General features: G+C 36.9%; 1 long non-coding RNA gene across 1 annotated transcript in view; it reads left to right on the top strand.

The window, feature by feature from the left end:
• The window catches only part of LOC138181583 (uncharacterized), a 177,672-nt gene extending 167,919 nt beyond the window's left edge, over positions 1-9,753 (top strand). The window contains exon 4 of the long non-coding RNA XR_011173537.1: positions 9,615-9,753. This is a non-coding gene — a long non-coding RNA (uncharacterized LOC138181583). The remainder of the gene's footprint in view (positions 1-9,614) is intronic.
• The last annotated feature ends 2,538 nt before the right edge of the window (positions 9,754-12,291 follow it).

The raw sequence follows: 12,291 nt of genomic DNA, 5'->3' as shown, positions 1-12,291 counted from the left end.
CTTTTTTATTCCTTTTTTTCCCTTCTTCTTTTTGTCTATGGTTGTTGCGGTTTGTTTTATTGTAAGAAGGAAGTGGATGAAGGTTTAAGACATTCTACATCGGTCGCGTCTTGTTACGCTCCTGTCATTGACATTCAGTGGTTGATCTTTTATACTTTGAGGATTATACAATTTTAGTCCATACTTTTTATCTTCCTTATTTTATTTTGGAATTTTCTTTTTTACGCGCAATCCAAAATGTTTATCCTCGTAAAGTGTCTCGTAATTTTAAGGGAACAGTTGGCAAATTGACGAATAAATCATAATATTTCATAAATCGAAAACGAAGTTTGCGTGTATAATTATCCTATAAATATTTTAATTAATTTTGCAAACAAAAGGTATCTTAATTTTTTAAATTATTTAATTCGTGATCAGAATACTTTTAAAAGAGACCCAAGATTTCTAAAATCTCAGTTCGGTGCTTGTTAAAAAAAGGACCACGATCAGAATAAAATAGAGCAGCGTCATTAAAGATCATTCGTTTGTACGCGATTCAACGTGCAACGTAATGCATATATACGTGTGATTTGTCGACTGGTACGTTTGTAAAAACGCGACTTTACCCTGAAAAGGCATTTCAACCGCGACTATACGATAGCTTGCACCAGTGGCGCATTGTGGCGCACATCATAGACAAAGCCGGATTATTTTTCACGGTTGCAAAGGAAGCGTGCAGTGGTATTGTGGACGGGAGACGGTAACAGGAACTAGTAACAATGGTTGTACTTTTTGCCTTCGTTCTTCGTGTTACACTGGTTTGACTGGACTTCTAGAAGAACAGCCCGTACGCGAGATGAAGAATGGCCGTGGACGGTGCAGCTGTCGTATTAAGCAAATTTACGTAACTTCATCGTTTGTTCGTCTTGTTCTTCATCAACTTGCATTTATAAATCTCTCTATCGGTGAATCATTTATTTTTTTTTTTTTTTTTTATATATATTCCAATATATCTTTCCAATCGTTATAATATCGTGGAGATCTTTGGAAATTGGTTAAAAAACCAATTCAGTTTCAGAAATTCTGAAAGACAAATTTTAATCACTGCATTGGAGTTCAAATTTTCCGTGCGAGAACCATACGAAAAAAATATAACAATTTTCTTATTTTTATATCATTCGAGGATTAAAAGAGAGAATTTTAATTTGGCTTAATTGAAAACAAATTTGTTTTAATTTTGTATAAAAGCAACAGAGCAATTAATACTGCGATTATCAGTACCAGACATCAGTACCAGACCCATCTGATCTTATGACAATATTTAAGAATTATTTCGTAATTCTTCGTTCAACCATCTCATTACCCTTCGTTCTCTACTCATCCTCGAAATTCATTAATTTGATGACTTCCGAATTTCATCAGCATAGTTAACGAAAATAGAGAACGACCATACTCGTAACGAATGCTCATTGATGTGCATCGACGTACGCGAGAAAGACGAGACCACACTCGCAGGTCCATGCGACTTTATTAATTCGTTCGTGACGGGTGAAGATGCAAACGCCATAATCCATCGAGAACGAACCGCCCCAACGCCATTAAGCCACGCTAACGAATGCTCCCTTGGGCGATAGTGAACAGGTATTTAATTTCGTTTCATAAGCAAACGAACCTCTTTAAAGAACATTCAGTTCCTTGTGTAGCCTTTCACCACGAGCATGGCGATATTGAAATCAATTCTTCTTGTTTTTAATCTCTCGGAAAATTTATTATTCCAATTTAACTCGTTGTTTAGTGGATGATTTTAAGTAGTCGACGAGCAAACGCTGGAATTGAAAATCCATAAACCTTGCTTTTCTAATATTATATACGTGTATTTTTATTAATCGAGAAACCAAATTGATCAACTCCACTTGTCGCCAATGTCTCAAGAAATACACGATTAATTAAATAAATTATTAAATTATTCGATTGTCAAGAAACAAATGACTTGCTTCCATAAGTTTACTTGTTGCAAAATTGAATAGCAAAATTTTACAAATAGTTGAATAACAGTGAATTCTAAGATATATTTAAAAACCTTTTTCTGCTTATCAACCTATTCTTTACGAACCTGATAATCAGTGTAGTTTCTGAACAGCTGAGTTTACGATTGAAATTCAAATGAACCTTGGCTTTACTTGCCAGAACGATTAATAATCGTTAAAGACAAGAGAAAGAGATAAAATTTTGAGATTTATCTATACTAAAATATCTTCGGAAAAGATAAATTCTACGACAAAAATTGGGTAGAGGATCGATATTTCTTACGAACCAGCTGCAATTTGCCCGCTCGAGCTGCACGGCTAATTATAGGATGAGCATTTTGGTGGGCAATTTAATTTCGCAAATGATCCGTCCACCATTAATATTCATAGTTTGCGCACGTTGGATAACTGGTTATACAATATATGTTACATAACAATATACAGTCGTGCACAGAGAGAAAGAGTAAAATAGAGAAGTGAAAGGGAGGCATTAGAACGGCACTGCGTTGCAGGGCTGACAGAAACGGGATTTTGCTGAGTTAATTCGAAATAGTGGGACAGGAAGACGAAATTCGGCATGGGTTTCAACGATGGGTTAATCGTTACAAAAAACCACCAGGACCTCCCACTTGAAAAAGGAGCCATGAAATTTGTAAAATTATTTCACTGCTGCCCACCTATGTTGGTATAGTGATTGTTCGCTAAATAGCGACATTTCTGAAACTTCTATGAAACTGATATCTCCGTGGTAATCTTTCACTTATTCCATTCACTTATTCCATTCAATATTTTGAAATTGACGAAATTGCACAATCGAACGACTATTGTCGAATTTTTCAACCTTTTAAATTATAATACATTCCGTATAGTAATTGGGAGCTACAATCGCAACATGATGGGATCCTTGTAAAAAATCTACATTCAGATTTATTTTTGAATTTGAAAATTAACCGGTTCTATAAAATCTTTGATCACGACATCCGCGAGTTGGTGATTTATTGCAATTACATGTAAATCTTCCGTCACATAATTACAGATACGCATATAAAAATTATGATAAATATCTTGTTTAGAAAAATTTCGAACGTACTCGGCAATTAAAGATGCTAGAGTGATGCTTTGTTTGTCTGGGAAAAAAATGAACAATTATTCTCTGTTATTGTTCTTCTCAATTATTCTATTTATCTACTTGTATGGAAATTATTAACAAAGTTTCTGCTGTTGTGTGCAATGTAAATATTAATTTGTAGTTGACGTAATTACTGTAAAAGATTGCCAGAAGGATTTCTCGGCCGATGTAAGGATAATATAGAAAATAGATTTGAGAGGCAGGTGGACGAAACCGTAGGATTAAGTCCGGCGATCGATTTGTCGCCTGATTTCTCTTTACAGAGCTGAGTCACTAGCCTTTTTGCTCGCTTCACGGTGAATCGAAAGCAGCTGAGATTACCTAGATATAGAAATCTTTGTTCTCTCACAGAACGGGACCGAACTGCCGACGTCTGATCATTATCGACCAAAATCAGAGACACGACTCAATTAATTAACTCGAAAAAAACTTAACCAACATTCTCAGATTCCACAAACCTGATACCCAAAGTCACTAAGGAATGAAAAACGGCTCTCACAGAAAGGAAAATAAAGATAGAGAACGAATCCTCTGTACGAGATGCCTACAATCGTCGGGAGCCTGCAATTCCGGCGCACAATCTACTTCAACTTTCCCAAAATTCCAACACCAAAATCATCTTTCACGATTGAACTAATTATCAGCGATATTTTAGAAGTCACGAGTCAGTCAAGTTACCAGTGTCAATAAATTCCTCTTTATTCCAGTAACATGTTTGGTAACGAAATAACATTTTATGATCGAATTTTGCAAATTATACAAATTGATCGTTGTATTTCACGTAAAATTGTGAAATTTAGAAGGAACTGTTTATGCAGCAGAAATCTATAACGCACCGTATGTTTGAAAATCACAGGGGAAAAATATGATCGGTACATTTCTGTTAATCTACCCATTTACATGTCACTTTATGACTAAAAAGGAATATTTTGATAGAAAAAGACCATAAGTGAGAAGAAACCGTTGGATTCGAATATATAGACGACAAAGTTTGATAACAATCAAAGCTGTGACTATTGGAACAAACAATATTTTAATAGAATCACACGTATCTAATAAGTGTCAAAACCAAAATGAGTAAAATAACCGAAAGAACAATTTTGACAACACAAAACTACTTGGCACTGTACATTTTATAATTTCTCCCCCATAAAGAAATGGGAAATGTATCTGTCATATTCCTCCTTTGCATTCTTAGTTCGTCACTTGTCGATTCACCGATATTACTAGCTGTTAAATTACCATACGAGAAAAGCCAGACGAGGCCAGAATCAGAAAAATCCTCGATTTCTCCAGCCGAAACCGAACAAACGAAATATCGATCTCTCGTACCATCGATCACGATCTTATCAGCGGCACCCCCGTTGCAAGACTCGGGATGACGCCCTTTGGAGAATACTCTGTCGATGTTCCAAGTCCTCACGATCACACTCGCAAGAGTACACACGTACGAAGATACAAAAATGGGAAGGAGAAGAAGCACGAGAGTAAAGGAGAAACGAGGCCGAAAAGATCGAGACTCTTTATTCTCGTATCAGCAACGGGGAACGATGGAAACGACGTGGCCTATTATGAGCCGATCGTGTGAGACACAATGATCAATGCCAATCGGTCTGTGTGGAGAGCCGCTGAATGGACGCCGCTTCTCGGTGCGGGATTATGGTACCGGAGAGGGCCACCGAAGATCGACAGGGCCGATTACGTCCGCGATGACTTTAAGCCCCGTTTAAACGCTGCCATTCTTTTCCACCGAAGTCGGCTTGACCCCGTCTATCGAGGTACTCGTGCGCCGATTTTCTCATTCCCCCTTCCTTCGCTACTTCTTTTTCTTTTTCTTCGTTGCTTTCTTTCTTTCTTTGTTAGACCCCTTTCTTCCTCGATCTGCTCCTCGAGAAACGAGAGTTCGGTGCGTGAGACACGAAGTGGATCGGGTCCCGGAAGTAGAGTTTCTCGAGGATCGTGGTATTTCTTTATGGACGAGACGATTTGTATTTTTATTTTATTTGTCTTTGAGAGATATTCTTCTTCTTCTTAGACGGAGATGTATATCTTCATGTAAGTAAATATATTACTCTGTTGGAAACAAATTCATTGTAGGATATAGAATAAATTGTAACTTTTGTACGTGGAAAATGTTTATAAACCGAGATGTATTCCATTGTCAGGAATTGAAAAATACTGTGAACATCGGACAAAATAGATTAAGCTTTGTGTTTCTTACAAAACTTCAACCTAAAGCCAATAAATTCTACTTTCTTAACTCGATAAAGTTTTAAATCAATTGCGGAGTATATCGAGCGAAACTTCGACAAATAATCATAAACCAAGCCGTGTTTCATCGGAGAAATATTGTAAAATACGTCAAGCGTGGCAGAAAATAAAAAAAGTTTCCAAACTTCCTATCTTCGTAGAGCGTAGATGTCCAAACAAAATCCCGACGACTTTTCACAAACCAAATTGTACCTCGACCTATAAAAATTCTAAAATACATGGAGCATCTCACAAGATAAAAAAAGATATCGAACCTCCTGTCTCAAAATCGATAAAAATCTAATCTAACGTAAAATCGGCTAAAAGTCTAAGTCGAAGATGGATTCATACGATAGGTATTCAAACGAAAACTCCGACAGATTTCAGTGAGCGAGTGCATCCCCCATGGCGATCAAACGTAGGAGTCTTCAACACGCGAATGTGGGATGAATGGAAATACGGGTACTTGAGTAAGCTTAAATTACATTTCATTCATGCAGGAAAAGCAGACACGCGGGAGTCGGCCTTCCGGCTCGGCGTTGCGCACGTAGAAAGAGCCAGGGAGCTCCTGCGTAATAATGGCCGGCCTATAATGTGTATTATCCCGACATCCTGCGGCGTCTCCTTTCGCGTGCAGCTTTTCCTAGCCGAGACATTGCGACAGCTAATCGGACACTGTATCGCGTTTTCCCAGCCGCGGACACTCTTGTGTCTCGTACGAGGAGGCGAGTCTCGTTGCGCAAACCGAGTCGAAAAGTTGGAAATTACAAGGCAAACGCGGTGAAATCAACGTTTCGATGCCTTTATCAAGGAAAATGATCGTGCAAATTGCGTTTCTTCGTTCGGCCTTCCACGTGCAATCTCTTTTTTTCCCTCTATGGCGGTATTTTTTATGCTCGTGTGGTAAATCTTTCGGATGCAATTGATTCTTCGAATGGTAGCCGATAGTATTACGAAACTGGTCGATAATTGTGTACAAACGGTTTAAATTACATTCTTAGATTAAATTTTTACTGCACTCGCTGTAATTTCTCTGCCGTAAGTTCGATGAGAATTTCTAGGGAAACGTGAAATAGATTTGTTAGAACAAATACAGATTCGATTCGTTATTTCGTTAGATATTGTCAAATAGTAATGTACTTCGGATATTTTCGATACTTTTGCATGTCACATGCATTTTCTATATTTTTGTATATTTCAATCTTCTGAATCTGACACAAGTATATAAATATCCGCAGTCATCTCCAAGTTGCTTAGAATTTCTATCACACGTCTTGTATTAGGTTGTCCGAAAAGTGTCTTTCTTTCGCAAGCGTGTTTTACCGCAGTGCACATTCATATAAACATGAAACCAAGTCTGTGAAATGTCACGGTGTTTATCTCAACGAAACAAAATGGACCGTACGTAATTCGACAAAGTAATATAAAACAAAATACGTTGTGCGTCTATTATTTCCTCATAAGACGAAAGAAACTTTTCGGACAACCCAATATTATAGAAATAATTAGATCACATAGGTATACATCGTACAGGAACAGCTACCATGATCTATCGAAATTACTGTTAAATGAAAATCACAATATTCATTGAAATCGTTACATAAAAACAGATAGCCATAGAATCTGTGAAATTATGGTTCAATAAAAATGTAGCAGAAAATTTCCTAGCTTGCTCCGAAGAATTTTCAAACATTTCAAACGTTGTCAAACGACATTTCAAATATACAATTGAAATATTCTATAACTAATTCGAAGAAACACGTAGTTTTAACTGTGCAGTGGCAAGTATAAAACAGATAAATCAAAGTAATATATAAAATGGTTTCGTGTATAGTCCATAGTGTACAGTCGTTGGTGAAAGTGATCGTCCTTTGCGAAACACGAATTCTGGAAACCACTGCAGACTTTAATCGCGAGCCATCGAGCCGCCGTTTCAATGGGGGAGTATGGTATACAGGGGACAGGAAGGGGGTAAAAATCGGTGAAGAGGAATCATGGCTGGATGCACTCCCTCCCTATGTTCACGCACTTTTACCGCCGGCTAGCATCGGCACTGGTTCTGCGTTTTTCGAGGGGGAACCGACGACCTGTTGAGCCCGTTGTCCTAACCGAGGAAAGTCGCCTGAATCGTTCGAAATATTGTAGAATCTTCACACAATAACATTATACAAAAATAACTTGACACAAATTTCATGTCACAATTTTTGGAGGAAAAAATCTAAAATGAAATATGACAGAAGGAAAGTCGGCTGGATCGTTGGAAATATCGTAAAAACTTCGTAAGAATTTTGCGCAAATTTTATTTCCTAATTTGAAAGAGGAAAACTAAAACGAGATATTAAAGGAGGTTGCAGTAAGAAACGCGATAGAATTTAAAGCCACCATTTCGCTTTTAATTTTCAGCTCGAAGATCGACGAATCTGGAGTCCATCGTTTTGATGAGTCTGGTAATTCTAGCATTAAATTCTGATTCAGGTAATTTTGCTGGGTTTACTTAAATGACACAATAGAGTAAGATTATTCTTTGTTTTATAAAGTTGTTCGCAATTCTTTTGTTCGAAGATTGTTTCTGCATCTTTAATCTTTATTTAGAATTACATTATTAAAATAATATTCTATCTAAATTGTAGCGAAGATCGTTTCGTTTTAATTAGTAAAAAAAATTATAGTATTAGTAAAAATTATAGTTTAACAAGTCTAACAATCCTAAATTAAAATCCTTAGCCACAAATGTAAAAAGAATTTTGACTCAAAGGCAAAGCGTTATTCTCATTAAAATCTATAAATATCAGTCTCAATTAAATTCTCATTAAAATCCAATTCGTAGCATCCAAAACGCATAGCAATTTCGACGAAAACGCGCCGTAGACTGTTGCAAACCGCTTTGGCGCTTTCACGTGGCTGCAATTTTCCCCAGTATAGTAGCTTCTTCTCCCTCCATGGATCACCATGAAAATCAAAGTAAACCGCGAAACAATATACTTTCCTACGTCACGTTGCTCCACTTTCCCTTCTGTCTTTTCCTTTTAATGACACTCATCGGGATCGTTCGTAATAATCGGTTCCGACAACGAACGAGAAATTACAATTTACATCATACGACGATGCACACGAACCACAACGTGGCTAGCTGTAAGTATAAAAAGAGAAAATCGAATGTCGTACGACCCGCAGTTTCGACCGATGGAACGTTCAAGGATGGCAAAGCTCGCAACGATCACGATCGTTCTTGCAACTTGCAATGTGCCGCGATCCAGCGGGATTGATTCACGTGGATCGATCGAGGGCAAGGTAGCGGCACCAGGTGAACGAAATATTCTTTCCTCGATAATCCATGAGATTCTTTCGTAAAGTTAACGATAAGAGAAATTTCGCTGATTTGTAAAGATCTTTCGATTCTTTTTCTATTGTGTATATTTGGAATATATTGAGAATTTTTGGAAGGTTAACTATTTGGAGATGTCTTCTTAACGTGTTTTTAAAGAAATAAAAAATATAGAATTAAGAGTAGAAGAGTGGAATTGTTCTTCAAAATTAAGAGTAATATTGATAGAATAGTATTAAGGTTGACAGGGAAATTAAGGGTAATTGTACGATATTAAGATTAAAATTCTTGGATGTCAAAATCGTGAAATATTAAATTTCTATTGAAGGAGTTTCAAATGGTTTCGAATCAGGGAAAAGTTGCAATAATTATTTCTTTGTCAGAGAATTTCTACAATGAATTTTTCGGTATTTTTGAAAAATAAGTGCAGTCAGTATTTTATATACATTATCGACTAAAAAAAATCTGCTGTAATTTCCTCGATTCTAGTGAAATACGTACTACGCATATTAATAGACATATTTTTTACTTTTTAATTAAAACTGTCTTCTAAATTGTCAGATTCTGCGAAGGTAATGATTCAAAAGTAGACTGTGCAGATTTGTGCAAATATCTTTTGATCAGTAGCGTATACAAAGTATAGCTTTCACTAATTTTGTAGGTTGAATCTCATTAGAATTAATTTATTCAAGGTTGAATACCAAATATTTCAAGAAACGATAAAATATGAAACTGGCAGAAGTTCCTCCTTGCCAAATTTTCTAAGCAGTAAATCAAAGTAGTAACTTGAAAAGAATAAAGCGAGAGAATCAAAGGTTACTTCGGCGAATTTTAAAGCTGCGCGAGGGAAATCAATACAAAGGAAAATCGAATCATTCGTTGTTTCAAGAAGCTTTTATTTTAGGTATAGCGGACGAAGCCATCAGACAGATTTTTCATATTATTTCCACGGAGACGTCGAGCAAGAAGGACGACGAGCAGGTAGTGAAGCTCATCAAAGAGGAAATCGTAAGGATAGCGCACAGCATCAAAACGCCGTCAGGTTCGATCGAAGCCGCCGCCAAAAGAGTACAAAGATTGGTCACCGAATTGACAGCCGCCTACACCACTGCCATTTACAAATCGAAATCCTCGGAGGAAGCCAAAGTAAACTTCGCCAGGTTCCAGAACACCGTGCAGAAGATCGTAGACTTTATAAAAAATGGTCAATTTATTGTTTAGATACAATTTTCCATCGTAGGAGTATAAAGGTTGTTAAAAATGTCAAGTATGAATTTATTTTTATAAAAAGAATTTATTCCTTGGTATGAGCAAGTTGTAGAATAAACTCGATTAAAACTGACGAGGAAATAACTACGAAGTAATAAAAAGAATTAAACAAAAAGAGATTTAAAAATGTTAAAAAACGAGAGAAAGTAGAAAGGATAATTCATAGATGAACTTCAATTTATTTGATTAAATATACATAATTCCGAGGTTCTAAATAAAATTAACCTTAACACCATTTACCACGGAAGAATCATCGATTTGCAAAAATATCTAGACCATCTGGCAGACGGATACATTGCAGATATTAAGTAAATGAAATTTCCAATAATCAAATCGAAGTTTCGAAACGTCTACAAATTTCAGAAATCCTTGGCACGTGTAGCTCGTTCCTCGATACATCATAAAAAAGAAACAGCTGTAAAAAATATCTAAACGATCAAGCGGATAAAAATTTCAACGAACCTAGTGAAACACATAAAACCCATCGAAAAGTTCAAAATATAAACACCGTCTTCTTCGATCGTTAACCATGAAGAAACTCGAAAGTCTAACCGCAAGACAATTAATAATTAAATTTAACCTCAATTCGTAAAAATATCGTATCGTAAATTAATCCTCAATTCGTAAAAATATCGAAAAATATCTATCAAAAATCCAACGATCTATCCTCGATCGCACAACGAAGCCACAGAAAGCTTCTTTCTTACATCAATCATTGAAGACGCTCTGTGAATCTATCGGGAGCATCGAGAACACGTGCCAGGAACTTTTACTCGAGTAGGAGAGATCGTACGATATATATTCTGCTTTTTTTTTAGCTTCGTCGACAACGACACTGCCTGGGTTACACGTGTGTATACGCGTATGGCAACGAAATTATTCTGGCTGACGTATGAGTCAGGGCAGACGATCCATTGTAAAAGCGGCATGGGCTCATAATCTGGCGATGTAGGATCTCCAGGCCGAGCTGACCGGAACTGCGCCTATGCTCTCTCGCCGGAAGTGCCGCTGCCACATGTAGTAATATAAATTATAATGCCCTTACGGTTTTTCCTTTCGCGGATTTGCATTTAAAACACCGGAATGGCATTGTCGTCGGGATCGGCGCGAGCGATTTTCATGGAAATAAGAAAACCGCGGGGGCCGACGCTCCTATCCTGCGTTTCTATTCTCTTGACTCTTCTGCTGCCTGGCTGTATTTTTTTTTTCTTCTTTTTTCTCTTTTTTCTTCTTTTTTTTCCTCGTGATGTGACGAGATAAAATGGCATAGAGGAGAGGGAACACGCGCGTTGATATCCATCGAATCGTGCCAAGGCTAATCGGAGATCAAATCTGGAAACGGTTCGCTTTCACCAGCTCGGACAATGGCCACTAAAGCTTTTCTAATTCGTTTTGTTTCCTTGCCCGTCTCTATTTTCCTTCGGCGTTTTGTTTTTCTTTCCTCGTTTCTTTATCTTCCGGAGGACTCGCGGCCAGTTAGGATGCGTGAGATATAGGAGAGTTTCCTTAATTAATTAGCTGCCATGCTAAACGCGAAAACACGAACGTGCAAACTGGCTAATTAGAAATTATTTATTAACTATTTATCATGGGCGATGGTAATTGTTGATTGTACGAGGCCCGCGTTGTTGCAAGTTTTAAAATAGATACGATGGAAATCTTTGCTTGCAACGTAGTTTTCTTGCTATCTTTGTAACTTCTGCGAGGATTACGTGTCTGAAAAAATCAATCTTCGCGATTGCGACAGTGTCGGTTGTGAAAAATCGCATATTTATGGATTGATTGTAAGGAAATGATTGTGAAAAGTTGCACGTAAGGTGTTTGCTCTTGCCTGCACATACTTTACAGAAATACTTGATCTTTTTGATATTTAATTTTTCATTAATTCAACTGTGATCGGAAGAGATACAATGAACGTTATTGCGAATGTACATTGCCGAATGAATTAATTAACGTGCAAAGACCACATAAACTAACATTATCTTCTTCAAATGAAACGAATGGTAATTTTCCTCAATAAATCCTTAACTAAACACTTTTCTAATCTAACGTATAACGATTCCAAGCTTTCAACCATGCTATATATTTTACTTCCAACTATACATATATTTTATTATAAAACATCGTAGCTTGAATTCTTGAAATCCAGCGGCTAAAATAATTAAATTCATAAGTAAAACGTCTCAATAACATGCACAACGTCGCCAAGATATCATAAACACTTTCGAAACATAAAACGAAGATTAAACGAAGTCTAAACACTGTTGAACAATCTTCAAGACACATCCTCAGGCTAAGAAAGGCTCTCCACG

This window comes from Bombus flavifrons, chromosome 7, assembly GCF_040668555.2.
Source record: "Bombus flavifrons isolate JBK064 chromosome 7, iyBomFlav1_principal, whole genome shotgun sequence".
Lineage (NCBI taxonomy): Eukaryota > Metazoa > Arthropoda > Insecta > Hymenoptera > Apidae > Bombus > Bombus flavifrons.
Note: the sequence above shows the minus strand (reverse complement) of the source record. Positions and strands in the feature narration are given on the sequence as shown.